Source organism: Dermacentor andersoni, chromosome 9 (assembly GCF_023375885.2).
Source record: "Dermacentor andersoni chromosome 9, qqDerAnde1_hic_scaffold, whole genome shotgun sequence".
Lineage (NCBI taxonomy): Eukaryota > Metazoa > Arthropoda > Arachnida > Ixodida > Ixodidae > Dermacentor > Dermacentor andersoni.
Window position 1 is genome coordinate 70,875,187 of NC_092822.1, and position 20,156 is coordinate 70,895,342.

Consider the following 20,156-nt stretch of genomic DNA (forward strand, 5'->3'; position numbering starts at 1 on the left):
CAGGCGAGACCCCGCGCCACCCGGCTAGTCCCACGTAGAGACCGCCAAGCCCAGCGTGACGGCCCTATCGCGGGCACTCTGGGCGGCCAGGGTTTGGTCGCCGAGTTCGGGGCTGCCCAAGAGCGCAGCCAACCTATCGTCGCCGAAGCTGGAGCCGATGGCTTCACACTTCCACAACACATGGTCCAATGTTGCCCTTAGTCCACAAGCAGGGCAGTCCGCACTTGGATATCTTTCAGGGTATATGGCATGAAGAACCGCGAGGTTAGGGTACGCACGGGCTTGTAGAAGTCGAAGGGTAACCGCCCGCGCCCTGCATAAGGCGGGGTGCGGTATGGGGAATACCCGTCTTGACAGATAGCAGTGGGTGGTGATTTTATTCAACGTAAGCAAGGGTTCCACTGCTGAGGCGGCGCGGTCAGTGAGTCCTCACGCGCCCTCGTGTGCGCCCTCGTTAGAGTTAGAGGGAGAACCCTCAATCGGCCGCAAGTGAACGGAAAACCAAATGAGAGAATGCGGCGAGATACTTTTTGCGCTTTGGAGAATGCGGAGGGCCTGGGGGAGAGCATACCTGTTTGGTAGGCCTTAATGGCTGCCTTGGAATCACTATATATTGCTTCTCTGCGACCATCGAGCACAGCCAGCGCGATTGCAACCTCTTCGGCAACCACGGGCCTCGAAGTGCGTACCGTAGCGCAGCAAGTGAGCCTTGAATTTGAGTGTATGATGGAGACGGCGAATGCCTCTTGTTGGACATATGCCGCGGCATCCACGAAGCTTGCCTCAATGTGGTTATTGCGGACATGCTTGAGTAGAGCTGTACACCTGGCCCGACGTCTGCCGACGTTGTTTGCGGGGTGCATATTGCGGGGAAGGGGCGCGACGTGCAGTTGAGACCTGATGTCGCTGGGAATCCGCACGGCGTCGGGGCACTGGTCGACGGGATTGAGGCCCATCTCGTCGAGTATCTTGGGGCCCGTCGGGGTGCCGGATAGCCTGAGCAGCTGTGAGTGCTCTTGTGCCTCGATAATTTCTTCGAGCGTGTTGTGGACTCCGAGCTTCAACAGGTTTTCGGTGTGGGTGCTTGCAGGTAAGCGGAGGGAAAGCTTAAAGACCTTTCTGATGAGTGAATTGAGCTTGTTCCTCTCGGCAACATGCAAATTATGCATGGCCGCCGTGTATGAAAGCTGGCAGAGAACAAAAGCATGTATAATTCAGATGAGATTGTCTTCCTTGATTCCCCGGTGCCTGTTGGCGACCCTCCGAATGATGCCGAGAGCATTCTCCATCTTCGCGGTGATCTTTCTGAGTGCGGTTCCATTGGCACCGATAGACTCGATATAATCCCCAATATTCTGAGCGAGTCCACTCTGGGCACCGGAGACCCGTCACCAGTGAAAAGCCACATTTCGCTTTCGGACGCCGTTTCCAATCACGATGGCCGCCGCCTCTGGGTCTTTTCTTGTAGAGAAGTAGCTCAGATTTCGATGGAGAACATCTGAGCCCAGTGGGGCGGAGGAAGCGCTCGGTCGAATCGATGGCGCTCTGCATGGCGGCTTCAACTTGGCTGTCGCTCCCGCCGACGCACCAGATGGTGATGTCATCTGCCTAGATGGTATGGTTGATTCCTTGAATCTTCGTGAGCTCCTTAGAAAGCCAGATCATTGCGATGTTAAATAATGTTGGCAAAATGACTGAGCCCTGAGGCGTACCGCGTGAACCGAGGGTGATCGCTTGCGAAAGGTATCTTCGACCTTGAGCTTGGCAGTTCTCTGGCTAAGGAAAGATCGGACCAAGTCGTAGGCCCTCTTCCCGAGCCCGAGGCCGGCAATAGACTGGAGAATGAACTCGTGTGAGATATTGTCGAACGCCTGCTGCAGGTCGAATCCAAGGATGGCTGTGGTATCTCCTGTGCTCCGGTCGATGATCTGATGCTTTATCAGCTTCATGGCGTCCTGTGTCGAGATGCCGGCTCTGAAACCAATCATATTGTGGGTATACACGCCATTGGCGTCGATGCGCACCTTGAGCCGGTTGAGCAGGGCATGCTCTGCAACCTTACCGACACAGGACGTCAGGGAAATTGGTCTTAGATTCTCTCTTTCTGGTGCTTTACCGGGTTTGGGGATGAGTACCGTGCAGGCCGCCTTCCATTGTGTGGGGACCTGTCCACTGCACCAGACTTCACTAATCCTTTCGGTTAGGAAGTCGATCGACTCATCATCGAGATTCCTCAGCATCCTGTTAGTGACACCATCTGGGCCAGGGGCAGATTTTACGTTGAATGAGAAGAAGACATCTTGGATCTCAGCCGCGGTAAAGTCCTGGTCCAACTCCGGCACCGCAAACCACGCGTAGTCCGGGAACTGGGTAGGGGCAGAGCTATCCGCGACCGGCAGGTACTTGTCATGAGCCTGTCGACAATCAACTCGTCCGGTGTAGAGTCCGTAGCGTGGTGGATTTCTCGCGCGAGGGATCGTCTCTAGCTGGATCTGGTGCTGCCCTCATCGAGAAGGTGTTTGAGCAGACCCCAGCTTTTGCCTGATCTGAGCTGACCCTCGACGGATTCGCAGAGCTCATCCCATCGTTGCTTACACATGTTCTTGCAGTGATGTTCAATCTCCCTGTTAACCTCCTAAACCTCATTGCGGAGCCTCCTGTTATGCTTCTGCCCCTTGCATCTTATGAGGAGGGCTTGTTTGGCTTCCAGCAAGTGCGCCAACCTACTATCCAGCTTGTCAACGTCGAGCTCAGTGACGACCTCCTTGTTTGCCGCCGCGGCGTCATCCCTGATGCCTTTGCACCAGCCTTCAAAATCTGTCTCGGCCATCGGTGCGCGCCCGGCTTTGATCTTGCGGAAAACGTCCCAGTCGATCAACTTGAATTTCCTCGTCTTATAGCGGGCAATCGGGAGGGAGACTTCGATGACATAGTGGTCACTTCCGAGGTCTAGAGCCGTGTTGACCCACTTGACCTCCCCTACGTTCTTGACAAAAGAGAGGTCTGGGTAGTGTCCTGGCATGCGGAGTTGCCTCTCCTAGTGGGAAAATCCTTATCGGTGATAGGGGCCAAGTGCAGTTCCATCGCAGTCTGCCACAGTACGCGTCCCTTGGGCGTGTCATGGGTGTACCCCCACATCCTATATGGGGCGTTGAAATCCCCGACGACGACAAGGGGGTGCCCACCAGCCAGGCTGACGGCCCTCTTGAGAGAGTTCGCCCTCGCCCTTGGGTACCTGGGGCTGCAGTAGACGTTGAAAATAATGAGGCTGTTTCTTCTGAGGCCCTTTCTGGGTGGGTTCATGAGGATTTCAGTCATGACGTACTCGATGCCATCACCAACTGCGCCGAGGTCGCAAAAGAGGCGATTGTACCTTTTGTTGACAAGGGTAGCAACTCCCCCACCTCCTGAATGTGAAGATACTGCCAGACTACCAGATAACCTGCGAGTTTGATAGGAGTACTAGTTGCAACTTCCTGAATAGCGATGATTTGGGGCTTAACCATGAGAGTTCCTAAATATTGCTGCAGAAGCGGCTTCTTGTTGGGAAACCCTCCGCAGTTCCATTGCCAGATACCAAAGTTCTCGTCCGCACTATCGATGGCTACGCTGAAAGGAGGCTTGAATAGCCCTGAGAATCGCGCCCTCCGTCGATGGTGCTAGTACATGATGTCGTGCGGCGGCCTGTGAAGGAGCGGGGCTGGGTTCTCTACTGGCATCTACCTCCTCTAATTTGCTTATGCGTGCACTGAGTGCACCCAAGCCGATTTTTGGGTGCGCTATAGCTTCCTGGACTTTTTCTAAGCTAGCCTGTATGCTGGCGAAGGCATTCTTGAGTAAAGAGAGCAATTTTATAGTCTCGTCTTCCTCTCTGTTCTCTACCGCTCAACGCTTGGACGCGCGAGCCGCGTGGGATGTCTCGAACGTATCCATGGCGACCGGGGCCAAAGCGGGTTGCAGCGAAGAGGGTGAAAACGCGAGCTTCCTAATCTTCGCCATCTCCCCAGCTAGTTGCGCATTTCTTGTTTAACCTGCGCGTTTCCTTTCCTCAACTGCTAGTTAACTCGTCGCAACTCCTCGAGCTCGGGTGCGTGGTGCGAATAGCGAGGCGGGTCGTCACCTCTTGGACCCTCACGTCCCCCTCGAGCCTTGTCGGTTCAGGAGAGCGTGAACTTGCTTCTAAGGGCGGTGGGCGTGCTGGAGCAGGACCTGGTCCCCCTCGACGTGTCGCGCCCCGGCCTGGAGCTGGAGTGTGGTCGAGAACCGGAGCGTCCCCGGGAATAGGCCCGTCTTCTGGACCCATGGCGGGAGCCGGAACGTGCCCCGGAGGCGGAGTGGGCCCTGGATACGGAACGGACTCTCGAGCGGCCCCAGGAACGGGAGCGTCCTCTGCGCTGAGCACCCGGACTGGACGAAGTCTGGAAGAGTTCCGTAGTGTCCGAGCGCGGTTGAGGGGACGGTGACGCGGCACCGGCCATCTTGGCGCACTCACTGCGACGATGCGCACGATGTATGGGATCTTGAACCTTTGAGCACAGTCCTTATTAGCCGTGAGATGCTGGCCACCAAAGAGTTTACACTTGGGACTAGGAGCACCACAGCCACTGCAAATAGCGTCACTTGGATTGGGACACACGTCGGCGCGATGACCGAGGCGGCCGCATGTATAGCACACGTCGATTTGCTTGCGGTAGAGTGAGCACTGCATTAGTAACGGTCCATACCTGACAAAGTTCGGTACACGACGCCCGTCGAACGCGACGATGACCGTGCCGGTTTGAGCTATTCTCTTCGCTGCTAAGGCGAGTAGATTATTGGCGTTGACAATCTTGGCATCGATGACGTCAGGGCTGTCTTGAAGAGGGATGTTGTGGATCAACCCCTTGCACGTGGAGTTCGGGGAGGTCTCGTACGCACTGACCCCATGTACCTTGCCCGAGATGAGCATCTGCCTCATCCGGACCTAGCGGTTCGCATTCTCGCGCTTAGGAGTACTGGCAACCATAATATTTTGCTGTAGATTCGGGCATAGAGTATTTTGGCATAGATCTTCCTGACTGACGCCAGCGGCGGCGAGTATTGCGTCAGCCACCGTAACAACGCCAATCTTGAAGATATTGGGTCCACCTCGCGGCCTGATCACAATCTTAATATCGTCTCGAGGAAGTGAGGGCATTGGTGCCGCTCGTATCACTTTGGATTTTAGCGCAGCACCGCCTGATTTGCCACGGTGCGCTCCCGGCTGGGGCGATGGCACATTAGTGTCAGCCGTGCGCGTTTTGGCGCTAGCTCTTCTGGCCCCCACAGACTGCCAGCCTTGATCTTGGGTAACCTCTTCCGGGGAGATAATATTACAGGATCTCTTAAGATCTTTCTTAAGAGGTGAACGGCGAAAGCCTACTCTTCCTACTCTTATCATTCGCCTCTCTCAGTCATTATTAGTCATTACTGCTCACTACTGAGTACTTTTATTCATTTGGGAAAATCAATTGTGGTCATCACCAGCCGTCTTTAGACATGCTGGTCATATCATAGTCATTATCAGAATCAGTACTAGAATCGGTTTTTCTGGAGATCATTAGAATGATTACCAGATGCTAATATACAGAAGGAGGTCCTGAAGCCCAAGAATGCAATAGGACCTCCTTTAAAAAGTAAAAGTAATAAAACACATATTGCAACACTTTCAAGAAATCGTTAACATTGAAGAATTACAGGTTTTAGTATGAATAGCAATACTGAAGAAATGCATGTGCACAAATGTCGTGTAAAAAAGCACTGCAACATAATATCGTTGAAACTATAATAGAGTAGCAGCGTAAGTGACGTGACGAACAGAGTATAATTTGCTAACTTGAACGTATATGTAAGGCAAAGACACCAAACAGAAACCTAATGGTATTACAACGAAAACGAAACGAAGGCACCCTGAAAGAATTGTTTGTGAGTATGAACCAGGCATCAGCATTCAACAGAATGTAATCATTTAGTTGTTTCGTGAATTCGTGGATTTTAAGTGTTTTTATGTCTAACGGTAGTGTGTTGCAGAATGTGATAGATGAAAAGTCGACGCTCTGCTTGCCATAATGAGTATGTATTTTAGGTAAAATTAAGTTCCTATTTATTTGAAACCTGGTATATTAGTGTTTATTAAAGATAGAGTGTGGTATCAAGCAATCGCATCGTTTGTAATTGATCTGACGGAACAAAAGGCTATACTTAAGGTTATATTAGGCTATATAAGGTTATATTTAACAAGTTGTGTGACTGACAAAAATGTGATTACTTGGTAAAAAATATGATGCTTTGTGGTTATATGGGATATCTTATTTTGCTGTAGCGCAAACTGAGCACGGACAACAGAACGCGCATGTGACACACATAGTGCAAACTTTCAACAAAAGAGTTCTTTCCTGTTCTCATCGCTATATAATTTTTCCCACTCCGGTAATTTCGGTTGTTTGATGAGGCGAGTCTTCACGCCTTTTCCTAGCGCGAGCGAAATAATAAAGTGGTCGCTGCCTAAATTTTGCCCTGTGCTTTTCCACGTAACTGTTCTCGCCATATGGCTTATCGTGAGGTCGGCTGCTGTGTCCCTGGTTGTACTGTTACCTGTGCGCGTAGGGACGCATGGGTCAGTATTTAGAGTAAGCACTAGCGTTTGTATATCTTCCCGTATTCGTCTACCTTTGGGGTCCCTGTATGTATATCCCCACTCCTCGTGAGCCGCGTTGAAGTCTCCCATAATGGTGAGAGGTTTCCCATCTGCGGCTTTGAGTGCTTTGCGGAATAAAGTAATGAATCTAATTTTCTTTTGCTAGGGTGTGCTGTATGCATTCAGCAGGAGTATGCTGGAACCCATCGACGTGGCACCCTAAAAGAGGAAACGCCTGCCGAGAAGGTGAGGCTAGACTTGACTTTTATAGAACTGCACAGGCACATTATGCAACAGAATGAAATAATGAGAACTTTCGTCCAAGCGCTTATTCAAGAAAAATCAGCACCAGCCCTTGTTGAACCGGATGTTTTTGAAGGAAACTAACGAAGTGCGCACTACTGGCTGTGGTTTTTGGAGTATGCCTGCGACAAGAATATGTGACAATCCGACGACAAAGATATCGAATGTGCGCCGCTATGTGGGCGGTATGGGCAGAAAATAGTATAACCTGCAACTCACGGATCGTGCACCAACATGTTGGGACCTGTAGAAAAGCAACTTTTTAGCGGCTTTCGAAGGCAACGCAGTAGAAAGATTGGATGTTGCACTACGGTTCTGGTACACAGCTAGCTCTCTGCTTGAGTACTGCCTTGAGAAGCGTCGCCCATTCTATTCGGGAGAATTGAAGCTGTCGTCTCCTGCTGTTGTAGCTTTGATAACGCAATGGTTGTGTATCGAGATCCGTAGTTATGACCAGCTGAAAGGTCCAAGAATGTTTGATGACCTTCTAAACTTTCTACCTACTTCAGTGCCAAGAATTACATTGTGAAGACAGCGAGGTGATACAACAGACGAACTTGATTCTGGTAAGCTGAGCGAGCATCTAGAGTCGTAGCCGTCACCTGAGTGTGAAGGTAGCTTCATAAACAAACCCCTGGGAAGCGTCAATCATGATTTCGAGGATGGTGAAGAACCAATTACCGGCAGTTCATGGAAATCTACTTCCACATATTCTGACTACCGTGGATCACAAGCCCCAGAAAAAGAGCTTCAGTGAGACAGTGTATTTCGTGTCGCCAAGCTTATTGTATGTCCCCGCTAAGGTAGGTGGTATTGAAGTGAAGGCTCTCGTTGACAGTGGAGCTTCGGTATTTATCATCAAGACTCGAGTGGATGCCCGTTCGTCTGAACGCTGGTAGAACATTGCGTATCCAAGCCTACGATGGGTCAGTGACCATGCATAGTGAATGGGTAACCCTGGTTATTCAATTTCAAGGACATGCTATTACCAATGGCGTATTGGCAATTGCCAATGCCACCTATGATATTCTTTTGTGCCGCTCAGACATGAAAAAACTTTTATTGGGACGACAAAGTAATGGCCGAAGTCACGATAAGAACAGAAGATCCTGGTGAAGAGCCTAGTGTATCAAAGCTAATTTTCCACCAGGAAGGCATCAAGGCAAAATACCCAGAGCTTACATGCATGGCGAGCTACCCTCTAGCAATGAAATTGCATGTCGTTCCTTTCGAGCTCGCAGATAAAACAGTGGTTCGTAGAAATGTTGGACGCAGGTATCCTTCGACCTTTTGCATCCAGATTTGCTTCTCCTATAACTATTGCACCAAAAGAACACACGACATTCCGCCTCTGCACATACTATCGGGCTCTCAATCGTCAAACTTTTTTGATACCTTATCCAGTGCCGAGAATCGACTACATCATAGACGAAACTGGTGGTTGCCATTGTTTTTCACGAATAGATCTCTGCAAGGGCTTCTGGCAGATTGCACTGAATGAAGTACCGAAAAAGTACACCGCGTTCATAACCCCATTTTACTTGTTTGAGTACAACTGCCTACCATTCAGTTGGAAAAAACTATCCTGCGTGGATTCAGAAAATTATGACCGACATCCGGAAACCTTGCGTGGACACATTTTGCAATGTCTACATCAACGACAACATCATCTACTCAAAGACAAAGGAAGAACACTGTAGTCATCTTTCAAGTTCTTCACGCTCTCAGTCTTGCCGAACTCAAAGTCAAGTTCAAGAAAAGTGCGTTCTTTCAAGATACCCTAATATTTCTTGGCAGGGTGTTTGCTGTACACAATAAAAGAACTAAGCAAGTGTCGGTAGAGAGAATGTTCAAGCTGGAAAAGCCTTATGACGTTCACTCCCTGCGCGTTTCTTTTTTGCACTAGCAGGACACTTCCGGGTGATTATCAAAGACTACGCACTTAGAACAAGGTACCTCACACGTTTAACTCAGAAAGACGTGCCTTTTCAATGGGGCGAGAAGCGCGAAGCTGTCTATTGTGAGCTTCTAAAACTAATATCGTCGGACCCCATCTTGCGAATACCGGATTTTTCTCGGCCTTTTGTGCTAAACACGGACGCATCGCGTGCTACCGGTGCAGTTATATACCAAAAACCCTCCAAACAAGCTGATCAAACCAAACACTCCACTGTGGGGTATTACAGCTATACCCTGAAACCTGCTAGAATCAATTACTCTACCACAGAAAAGGAAGCTCTCGCCCTCTAAAAAACTATGCAATACTTTCGTACTTAGCCTGGAAGGTGTCAAATTCATACTTTTCACTGACCACCAAGCACTGACTCAAAATCTGAGGATGGCCCAGCCAAGAGGCCGCATTGCTAGATGCGTGAGCTATCTGCAACAACTTGATTTCTTAATTTGGCACAGTCCTGAACCACTCGTCACTGACGCTGGCGCACTATTAATATTACTTCTACACGAATTGAGCAAGAATCCAGAGGCAATCAATTATATTAAGTTGTGGGAAGGTACGATAGAGCTCCAGTTTATCAATGGAAAGTGTCACGTACCACCAACTATGGTTCCAAGGATCCTTCGTCTGTACCACGACACTCCTGAATCGGGCGGACATGATGGCTTCTCGCGCACTTATAAGAAATTGCTCATGAAATTCGCATGACCGGGCATGAAAAACGACATCAGCCATTACATCCGCGCGTGCCACCTCTGCCATGTGAACAAAGTTAAATTCAAGCAATCGACAGACGTTGCGACAAACCCTGAATATTCAAGCGTCCCGTCCGAAGTAATTCATTTCGTCTTCGCGTAGCTCAAAAAGGAGGGAGAAGGAGTCAAATTAACGCGAGCTTTCTTCTCTCCATGGATGAGTGCACAAGGACGATCGCGGCTAAGGCTGGCAAAGAAGACGCAAACAGTGTAATAGATCTCCTCAAGGCCGAATGTTTTAAACACACAATGACGCCCGTCTGCTACAACGGGCGGGCTTTCCGGAGTGCCATATTGTCAAAGTGGGCAGAGGAGCACGGCATAATGATCAAGTATTCTTCTGGATTTCGTCGGACGTGTGTTCCTGCAGCTCCGGTTTTTGAAGTGCTTTTTCCCTTTGGAACTGTGAAATTCCGCCACCTCTGGCCGCTCCTCGTAGCCAGTCCACCTGTGGCACCGAACCGAGCCATCGACGGCCCCCGGGATGCTCCTGGGGGCAAGGCAGCGTCACCTAAAGTGAGTCAGAATGCTTTAGGCTTAGCCGCCTCATCGCGTGAACCGCGATCCCGCCAAGGCGCAATAACGCCACGCAAGAAAGAGCAGCTGCGGCAGCACTTAGCTGTGGAGATCATGGCGACTACTTCTGCTGCTGAGTCGGTTGCCACCACCAACGAAGAGACGATGGAAGACGAGGTAGGGTAACCGCGAACACAGGCGTCTCTGTGCAACGCTGCCTCACCGGGCACGTCTCCAGTGCTTGCCTCGGCAGTTGCTACTGTCCGGAAGTGAGTGGGAAAACTTTTATTGTCCGTAATGGGTGACACCGGAGCTCCGGTACCGCTCGTAGGCGTCCAGGGAGCCCGATGTCACCCTAAGGGGCAGGTGTTAGTAGACGAAACGGTTTGCCGCTTCGGCTGCCAGACGGACAATGTTGGCCTGTACCACTGGGTCTTCGCTATAAAGCGCGGTCTCCCATGCTTCTTCGTCCTTAAATAAAATATATCCCGGGGAGTAGCTGCACTCCCATAGGATATGTCTTATAGTTCCTATTTTATTGCAGAATCTGCAGAATTGGTCCTCCGGATTTCCCGTTTGCGTGAGGTATCTCCATCTGGGAGACATGTGGTTCTTGGCTTGCAAGCGGCGCCAGGTGACTGCCTCTGCGGACGTGAGGGACCTATCCGGGAGTGGATATTTCCGACGTCCTAATCTGCAGTGCTCTGTGACCTCGTGGTAGGTTGCGAGCGTCTCGACCTTAAAGTTAGGTTGAGGCTGCCGTCCCCCCCGGATAATGAGCGCTCGGGCGAGGGCATTGGCGGCTTCGTTTCCTGGTATGTTGGAGTGAGCGGGGGCCCAGGTTATGGTGATCCCTCTGCCTATGTTACCTTTCGATATTATGCTGTACGCGTAGTCTGATATTTTACCTTTGCAGAAATTCCTTACTGCCGATTTGCTGTCGCTAACGATCACCCTCGCGTCCGTACTAACGCACGCTAGGGCGATGGCTGCTTCCGCCGCTGCCGTGGCCTCTACTCCGCTTGTATATATCGCGCCCTGTTCTGCTCCGGTCCCGTCGACTACCACTGAGACGGAACTTCCGTCTCCGCCAAGGGCGGCGTCTGTAAAGGCAACCGTCTCGGGTGGCATTCTGCTTAGCTTTGTTGCCAAGTGTTTGGCTCTGTGCTGGCGTCTTTCCTGATCGTGTTGTGGGTGCATGTTCTTAGGCATCGGTGCGACCGTGAGGGCTTTCCTAATTTTAGACTCAATGTGGATCGTCTGGTATTTGGTTCCTCTGTTGGCTTGTAGTCCTACCCAGTTTAGAATCTGCTGTCCTGTCTCGGTTAGGCTAAGGCGTTGGAGTTGTGCCGTTCTCGTAGCTTCCACTAACTCCTGCCATGTGTTATGCACCCCCGTTCCCTCTATGCTTCAGTTGAGGTCGAGATTGGTAGTCCCAGTGCCCGTTTCGTGCATTTCCTTATTATGACGTCTAACTTGTTTCTTTCTACTTTTTTAATGTTAAGGAATGGGGTTGAGTAGCAGATCCGACTCAAGAGGAAGGCCTGGACCAGCCTTAACTTGTTCTTCTCTTTTAGCCCTCTGCCTCTGGCCGAGATTCTTCTCATGATGCTTACCACTTGGTTTGCGTGCGTGTCTAGCTTAGCTATAGTCGTGTGGTTGTTTCCTGTTTTGCTTATGAGTATGCCCAGAATTCGGATCTCATCTACTTGCGGAATTTCTTTCCCGTATAAGTCTATCGAGATTTTCGGAGGAGATGCGTTGTCTGTCCTGGTCCTGGGCCTGATGATCAGTAGTTCCGACTTTGTCGGGGAGCAGCTCAGCCCTTTACTTTTGGCATGTAAGTCTATGATGTCGGCTGCCCGCTGGAGCCTTTCGTCGATAGACGCATCGCTGCCCTCATTGAGCCAAACGTTGACGTCGTCTGCGTAGACGCTCGCCTTTAGTCCTTCGATCCTTCCTAACTTGCCCGGGAGGTCTTTCATAACTAAATTAAATAGGAAGGGGGATAGAATGGCTCCTTGCGGGGTGCCCCTGTTTCCTAATTTAATCTCTTCTGATCTGAGGCTCTGCATGTGCAGGGTCGCTGTTCTGTCCTTGAGAAAAGATTTTACGTAGGCGAAGGTCCTCTTCCCTACGTTAAGATCTGACAGGCCGTCGAGGATGGCCGAGTGGCTGACATTATCAGACGCTTTGGTTAAGTCTACGCCCAGTATTGCCAGAAACGTCCATGTCTGCTGAATGCAGACGCTCTCCCGGTCTAGACGCTCTAGCCGTACTCGTCACAGGCATCGTGCGTCTACAACGGCCAAGGAGGAACTTCAAAAGGAATTGGCTGACATCGATCGCAACATCGAAAGATTGCAAACGGAATTATCCAAACTCAACTCTCGCCGCAACCGCCTTGTCACTGCGAACACTTCGTCGACAACAAATAGGTGATCGGCGGCACAAACGCCTCATAAATGTCATTCGTCAGGTATTGCGTCTGTGCGTGAACGTGCGCCTAAACTCGCGTCCGACCCGGCATCGCTGCTGCGATATGTTGTGCAACAGTTACAGGCGCTAACTGCCACTCTTGCGGAGCTCTTATTATGATGGCTGCCACAATGGCCTCCAACCCGCCTTCATATGTAATTCAATGGAACTGTCGGGGTCTCGCTAACAAGGTTGGCGAGCTCCGAGAACGCATTCGCTTGGGCTCACTTCGAGCTTGGGCGTTCCTCCTGCAGGAGCAGAACTCTCTTCCTCGAATCTCGGGGTTTACTATCTACGCAACACCTTCCATCCCAGATCGCCGTGCGTGCCTGTCAGATGATAAACCAGGCAAAGCAGCTATATATGTTCGTACCTCCCTCGTTCATACGGCTATACCTATGATGACATGGTGCACTGCGTGGCAAGAGGTCGTGGCTGTAAAGGTGCAACTTTCTCAGTGTGCTATTGTGCTTGTGTCGTGTTATGTGCGTCCTCGCTCGGGACAGGCGCCCCGTATTCATCTAGGGTGGATCACCTGGCTTCGTCGGCATCATTATCAAGCGCCGTAGTGCATGATCTTATGTGCCCCTTTTGGCTAGGTTATTTTCTTGGGTTTCTTTTTTTTGGGGGGGAGGGGTGCGATGTGCTCTTGTACCGTAGCAACGTTCCTCGGAGGTCTCTAATGTGCTCGTTTTTATTCTCAAGCACCCAATGAAAACAGTCATCGCTGCAACTCATTATGTTCTGGTGGCAGGCCACAAAGGCGTGTCGCGCAAGTAAGACCCCGCTGATTTGTTTGGGTTGGCATATACTATCTTATGCGTCATATTTCGCCACATTGATTGTTCAAACTATGGCAGAGCTCAAAAAGGCCGGCCGACTCACTAGGTCTCTTTCCTCTGTTTACTACCACAAATTCTGCATCTATAGCTGTGATTACCCAACATGCCCAGCGGTATGCTATTACTCAAGCCTTTCTGGCGACCTGAGCAACTGAAGTCCCATGCTTTCTTCAACCGACGTCGACATTCAATATGGCTATCCTCAAGTACTGCGGAATCAGGGTGTAGACAAGCCGTATGTAAAAATACTGAAATATATCTATAGCGGCTCCACAGCAACCGTAGTCCTCCATAATGAAAGCAACAAAATCCCAATAAACGAAAGCGTCAGGCAGGGAGATACAATCTCTCCAATGCTATTCGCAGCGTGTTTACAGGAGGTGCTCAGATATCGGGAGTGGGAAGAATTGGGAATAAGAGTTAATGAAGAATACCTTAGTAACTAGCGATTCACTGATGATATTGTCTTGCTTAGTAACTCAGGGGACCAACTGCAATGCATGCTCACTGACCTGGAGAGGCAAAGCCGAAGGGTGGGTCTAAAAATTAACCTGCAGAAAACTAAATTAATGTTTAACAGTCTCGGAAGAGAACAGCAGTTTACGATAGGTAGTGAAGCAGTGGAAGTGGTAAGGGAATACATCTACTTAGGACAGGTAGTGACTGCGGATCCGGATCATGAGACTGAAATAAGCAGAAGAATAAGAATGGGCTGGGGTGCGTTTGGCAGGCATTCTCAGATCATGAACAGCAGGTTGCCATTATCCCTCAAGAGAAAAGTTTATAACAGCTGTGTTTTACCAGTACTCACGTACGGGGCAGCAACCTGGGGGCTTACGAAAAGGGTCCTACTTAAATTGAGGACGACACAACGAGCTATGGAAAGAAGAATGATAGGTGTAACGTTAAGGGATAAGAAAAGAGCAGATTGGATGACGGTACAAACGCGAGTTAATGATATCTCAGTTGAAATCAAGAAAAAGAAATGGGCATGGGCAGGACACGTAATGAGGAGGGAAGATAAGCGATGGTCAATAAGAGTTACGGAATGAATTCCAAGGCAAGGGAAACGTACCAGAGTGCGGCAGAATGTAAGGTGGGCGGATTAGATTAAGAAGTTTGCAGGGGCAACATGGCCACAATTAGTACATGACCGGGGTAGTTGTAGAAGTATGGGAGAGGCCTTTGCCCTACAGTGGGCGTAACCTGGCTGATGATGATGAAGTATTTTCGCGGACTTCGCTCACCGCCTACTCTCCAGTGTCATCTCTTACACGACTCCCTCCTGCTAGACACAACACAAACACGCGACCACCTTAATGAAGTATCAATTACAGGCTAGCTGACATGCTGTCGATGTACCTTTCCGCTGAGCACCGGGATTGGAGCGTGGTCCTGTCTATGGGGACATTATCGGTCTACAGCCTCACTCAACAACACTGCTTGTCACTCATTACTTTTTTTGTTGACAGCAGCATACTGTATTTCCTCTGAATATACTTTCGGCTTTAGGTGTGACCTTGCTCGCCCGCTTATTCTGTCACATTGACGGCGACTGTTGTCCTCAGGCTGCCGCCTCATTCTAAACTTCTCCCTCACCAGAGAGCACAGAAAGTTGCTTTCACAAACAAACCACCGGGATTCAAGCCAATGTATTCGCAGCATCCTCCATTTGCGAACTGGGCGCGCTAACCATTACGCTACTACCTCCCTCCGCAATTTTCTGTTTATCTGACTTTCCACTTCTCGTTTTCATCACAGACGCAGTCAGAACGAACGCAGAAACGAAAAAGAAGTCAAGATTGCTTGAGCCGCCAGCTGACACATGACCTTAACTTTAGCAGGTTACTCTCAATGGAGCGCATGTGCTTGCGTCTAAGTGCAGATCGTGGGTCGCCTTAGCTTTATTGTAAATTTGCTTTCGCCGACTCTTTTCGGATCAAACTGAAATGCCGGACAAAAAGGAGACCTACCGTTGTATTTTTTTATTGTTTTCTAAGTTTAAACCAAAAACACTCATTCGTACAAACAGTGATTTTTTAAAGAAATGCAGAAGGATGATATATTTCGAGGCCATGTCGCTGCCACTACGGGCCAGCACCACGTATCGACCAAAGGGCGACACACTGCCGATGCATGCGGCAGGTTACTGAATGATGAAAACAGGAAACACGACTGTTTTTCGATTCAAGCAACTTATTAGGCACAGAACACCAAGCGCCCACTACCATGACATTTTTTGACCACAGCAACACACATTGGCGGACTCATATACTTCTTAAAGGGGTTTACTTTTATTTTTCCTCCCAGAACCGCAAGCACAGGGACCGCCGCGCCGTATACCGCGGCCACGTACTCTAGCCTGCCTACTTTTCCTCCAACAATATGGCCGCCGGCGGCTTCACGCGCTGCCGAAAGCGGCGAATTGGACTGTCACTCCAGAAGCTTAAATATTTAACCTCTTTGCATGGAAACGACAGCATGATTGCTAATATATTATTGGCTTGGATATCTTTGGCAGGAGGCTCAAGACGGCACCCTGTTCGCGGTTCTGTCTTGAAAGGACATGCACCGTAACATGCTGCAGTGTTGCTTGTGTTGAGCGTATGTAAGGTGAGAAACGCTGTTCTAAAATGTCTGTTCTTTAACTTGTGCAGCAAACCCATGTTTGTAGTATTCCCGCAATAGCAATAGTCCCGAGTATAGCAAGCGTAAGTTATAGTCGTAACTTGATGCGACAGCGTAGTTGTAATCAATAGACCCTTCCAGTAAGGAAGGAGCGGTGAGGCGTGACTGACGAATAAATAATTGCCAAGATTGGTTTTCAGTAAACGTTTGTCACCGAGAACGGCGGGTGCTTATACTACCGCAGAGTACGGATGCTGGGCGGTGAGTCCAATCCTTTACTCGCCACATCAGACATCTATATTAGAATTCAACTGGTTTCACCAGCTCTCACTTATATTCTTTTGACACTAAACTGCGACTTCGCCTGCCACCCGAGCTCCAATTTTTCCTCTTTGTGCCTGGCTTCTTTCCCAATGTGCCTAGACGTGCTTTCACTCATGCGCTTGCTGCCCCTTTTTCTCAATAAATGAAGGCATTGGTTCATTCATTCCTAAGTTGCTGCAGAAAGTAGCGTGTCTTCATCTCCATAACTACCCTGTGTTTCACCTGGACTCCCCCATGGCAAAACACTGTTGCTGTGTTGCATATGGCTGTGCGCCACATATACAATTTTCTAGGAATGGCCAGCAGCGCGGCGTGGAATTTTCGGTGGGTGTCGAGACAGTATATAAAGCACCTTCTCTGCCACATCCACACTTAGTGCTCTGCTCCGTGAGCTACTATTAGCCGCTAGCACGCAGTACGAAATGAAAGAAACCTATCTGGGCTAGTCGGGGGCAGCTGATTTCGGATTCGCGATCCGTCCATTTAAAATATATATTTCTTATCTAAGCCTAAATGACAGCGATATAGGCGATATGAGTTACGGTAGCTCGTTGGTTTGGAATAACGACGCTCTTCATGCAGCACTTTCGTCTTACTCCTGTTTTCGAACGGGAATGAAAGGCAGGATGTATCAGGAGGTAACACGCGTTTCTTAAATGAAACATTCGGAATAACTCTTTGTTTGACGGTTGGACATATGTCAAGGGCCCCCGATATGAGCTACCTGCAAATCGGTATCACCTTGCAAACGGGAACTCAGATGAAACGTCTTCAAGCGGATAGGCTTTTAATTATCAAAAGGATATTTTTATTGAAATTCCTTAACATGAGGTGAAAACCGACTAAATAAGCATTTACATTTTCTGTATTATGAAGACCTCATGTTAATATAAGGTTGCTGTTTTTCACAGCCTCCTAAATTGAAGTGGGTTATGAATAACAAATTGTTGCGGTAAATGTGTAAATGCAGAGGCCAAGAAGAGTCCTAGTCCGTTTCCCAGTATTCACTCAACGAAGATGGAGAACGTCTATACTCTCACCCGTTGTAGGGATGTGAAGAACCAAACACTTCCAAAAGAGTGAGTCACGAATGTAACATACTATAAAAGGTGAGCTTCCGTTTGAAAACACTCAAAGCACAACGACGGCTGCCCGCATAGTAGTGCTTCCTCTGGATCTGATCTACGGATGTGTCTTAGCAGTCCTCTCGTACGGGGCAGAAACCTGGAAGCTTAAGAGAGGGGCTCTGCTTAAATTGAGGACGACGCAACGAGCTATAGAAAGAATAATGATAGGTATAACGTTAAGGGATAAGAAAAGAGCAGATTGGGTGAGGGAACAAACAGGAGTTAATGATATCTTAGTTGAAATCAAGAAAAATAAAAACCAGGCTGGTGATGATGATGCACGAGACAGAGTGTCCACGCCACCCAATATGTCGCGAAATGAAAACACGTACAAAGCTACGCTTAAATTTCACCTTAGGGAGTATCGCAATCGTCGGTGATTTTTTACGCTCACTTCCTATTTCTCTTCATTGGAAGAGGACATGGATAACTTTAACGCCGTCGCCACACCTTCGAAATGAACGAGGAAGACTTCAGTTCAGTAGGTAAGAGAGTGTGCCTAAGGAGTGACTTATTGTTAATCGACAAACAAGCACTTCCTTGTTTCGCGCTGTTTTCTCCGATGTAGAGTGCCCTAATTTAGGTTTGACCAAGTGCAGCTTATTTAATATGTGGGTATCCCACTCTTTATGTCAGTGCATCTTCAGCCTACCTCGGCACAGCGGGGTCATGCTATACCGAGAAAATTGGCTATCTCTCTCGACAGCTTGAGAGGAAGACTGGGCACTTCCAAAACGTTGAATTTATTGACGTACCTGACCAACACAGCTAGCAGTAAAACAGAATCCCACTATATGACCCGACGAATCCGCCAAGGTCCAGGAAACTAGGTTGATTTTTTTTTACTCTCAAGGCCCGGTACTTCCCCACACAGCCATCGAAACCGCTGCCACCTTACACCGGCCGCCCAACCGAACTCCTAGAGCAAGTAATATATCTACATGAAATGACAGTGGCAATTATGGACTTGATATGCTCAACAAGCCCGGGAATGGACCAAATGTCTAATAAGGCAATCCCTTGCTACTAGAGCTTACCGCTCATCAGTTGCTGAAGTGAAGACTGCAAAATGGTTGAGGTTCGTCTCATACCGAAGCCAGGCAAGCCACCAGCCATTGAGAACTTTCCGCCGATTACTCTCACTTCAAGCGCAGGAAAGGTACTAGAGCACATCGTTCTTAACCGGCTACAACCATTCCTGGAGGACACAGAGAAACTTACGACAATGGTGATAAGATTTCCTCCACGCCTCTAAACACACCATAGCCACTAAGCAAGTATGGCAGCTACCTCTGGACACAAGACATCCTACTCCAGCTCAAAGAGGATGTGATTGTACCAACGACAAGCAACTCCGCCACTGCTATCCTCACCTTAGGTCCTGAAGGGTCGTTCGATGACACCAAGCGTACAGCAACCTTTTGGAGGCTGCACATGCTGGGCTGTGAGGCCAGGACGTATTACAATATCAGAGATCTCCTTTCAGATAGAAAAGGTATCCTAAAGGTGGGGGAGCAAGCAACAAACCCCTTCCGACTGGGTTGAACACTGGGTAACAGTTGAAGAGCGTTTGGGAAAGGATAGCTCCTTGCAGCACGCCTACTGTATTACTGTAGCCTCGTGTCGCCGGGCCCTGCATGCGGACTTCAAAGGTGCGGCCCTCCATGAAACCATTGATAAAGTTAAGTGGGCAGCCAGTTAGCCCTGTCGCAGGAGCAGAGTCTATCACCGTTTCATGCGTCGCACTGTCAAATGCTTTCTTTAGGACAACTGCCACCAAGAAATCGGGTTCTATGTCCTCGTTGCGACGAAGTGCGTGCTTAGTCTTAAGCTGAAGGTACAAATAGTCTTGCGTGGACAGGTCTTGGCAAAATCCCGTCTCAAGCGAATGAAACCATCCCGTTATCTCCAGGTGGTAGGTGAGGCGAGCCAAAACCCTGCGCTGCGACAGCATGCACAAGACGGATGTGAGAGATGGGACGCAGGGGTGTAAAGCTGTCCATTCTCTTTCTAGGCCTAGGAACAGGCGCCACCACCGAATGTCTCCAGTCGTCGGGCAGTATGCTTGTGGTCCATACGTCGTTGATAAGGAGCAGATAATTCATATTGTTCTCATTTAGACTCAACAGTGCCAACCATGTTATGCCGCCTCCGCCTGGAGCAGCCTGCGCTTTGGCACTATGTAGGGCCGCAAGCAATTCTGTCTTTCTAAAGTGGGAATTTGTGCCCTCTTCGGAGAGTGCTGGGTCCTGTTCGTACAAAATGGGTGCTGTGGGTTTTGCCGGTTGTGGAAAAAAGCATGCGCCGCCTCATCCTGCAACTCCAGTGGTGTTAAACCAGTGGCTACAAGAGTGCTTTCTGTTGTTCGGTGGTGCTTGCCTCTGCACATTTTCAGACCACATTTTCCACAACCCCGTGCATTGGTTGAAAGAAACTCAGTGCTCTTCTCAACGGTCCCAATGAAGATTGCGGGCGCTCCTAGTGATCCTGCGAATTATGAGCAAGTCTTTGTAGAAACGGCCGTTGGCGCGGAAGCTCGTTTGGTGTCGGGTCCTGCGGTCCCACAGCTTG

The 20,156-nt window shown here is 49.4% G+C and overlaps 1 long non-coding RNA gene across 1 annotated transcript in view; it reads right to left on the minus strand.

Annotated features, from left to right (window-relative positions):
* LOC140213214 (uncharacterized) overlaps positions 1-20,156 on the minus strand; it is a 373,413-nt gene that overhangs the window by 308,859 nt on the left and 44,398 nt on the right. The window lies entirely within an intron of this gene.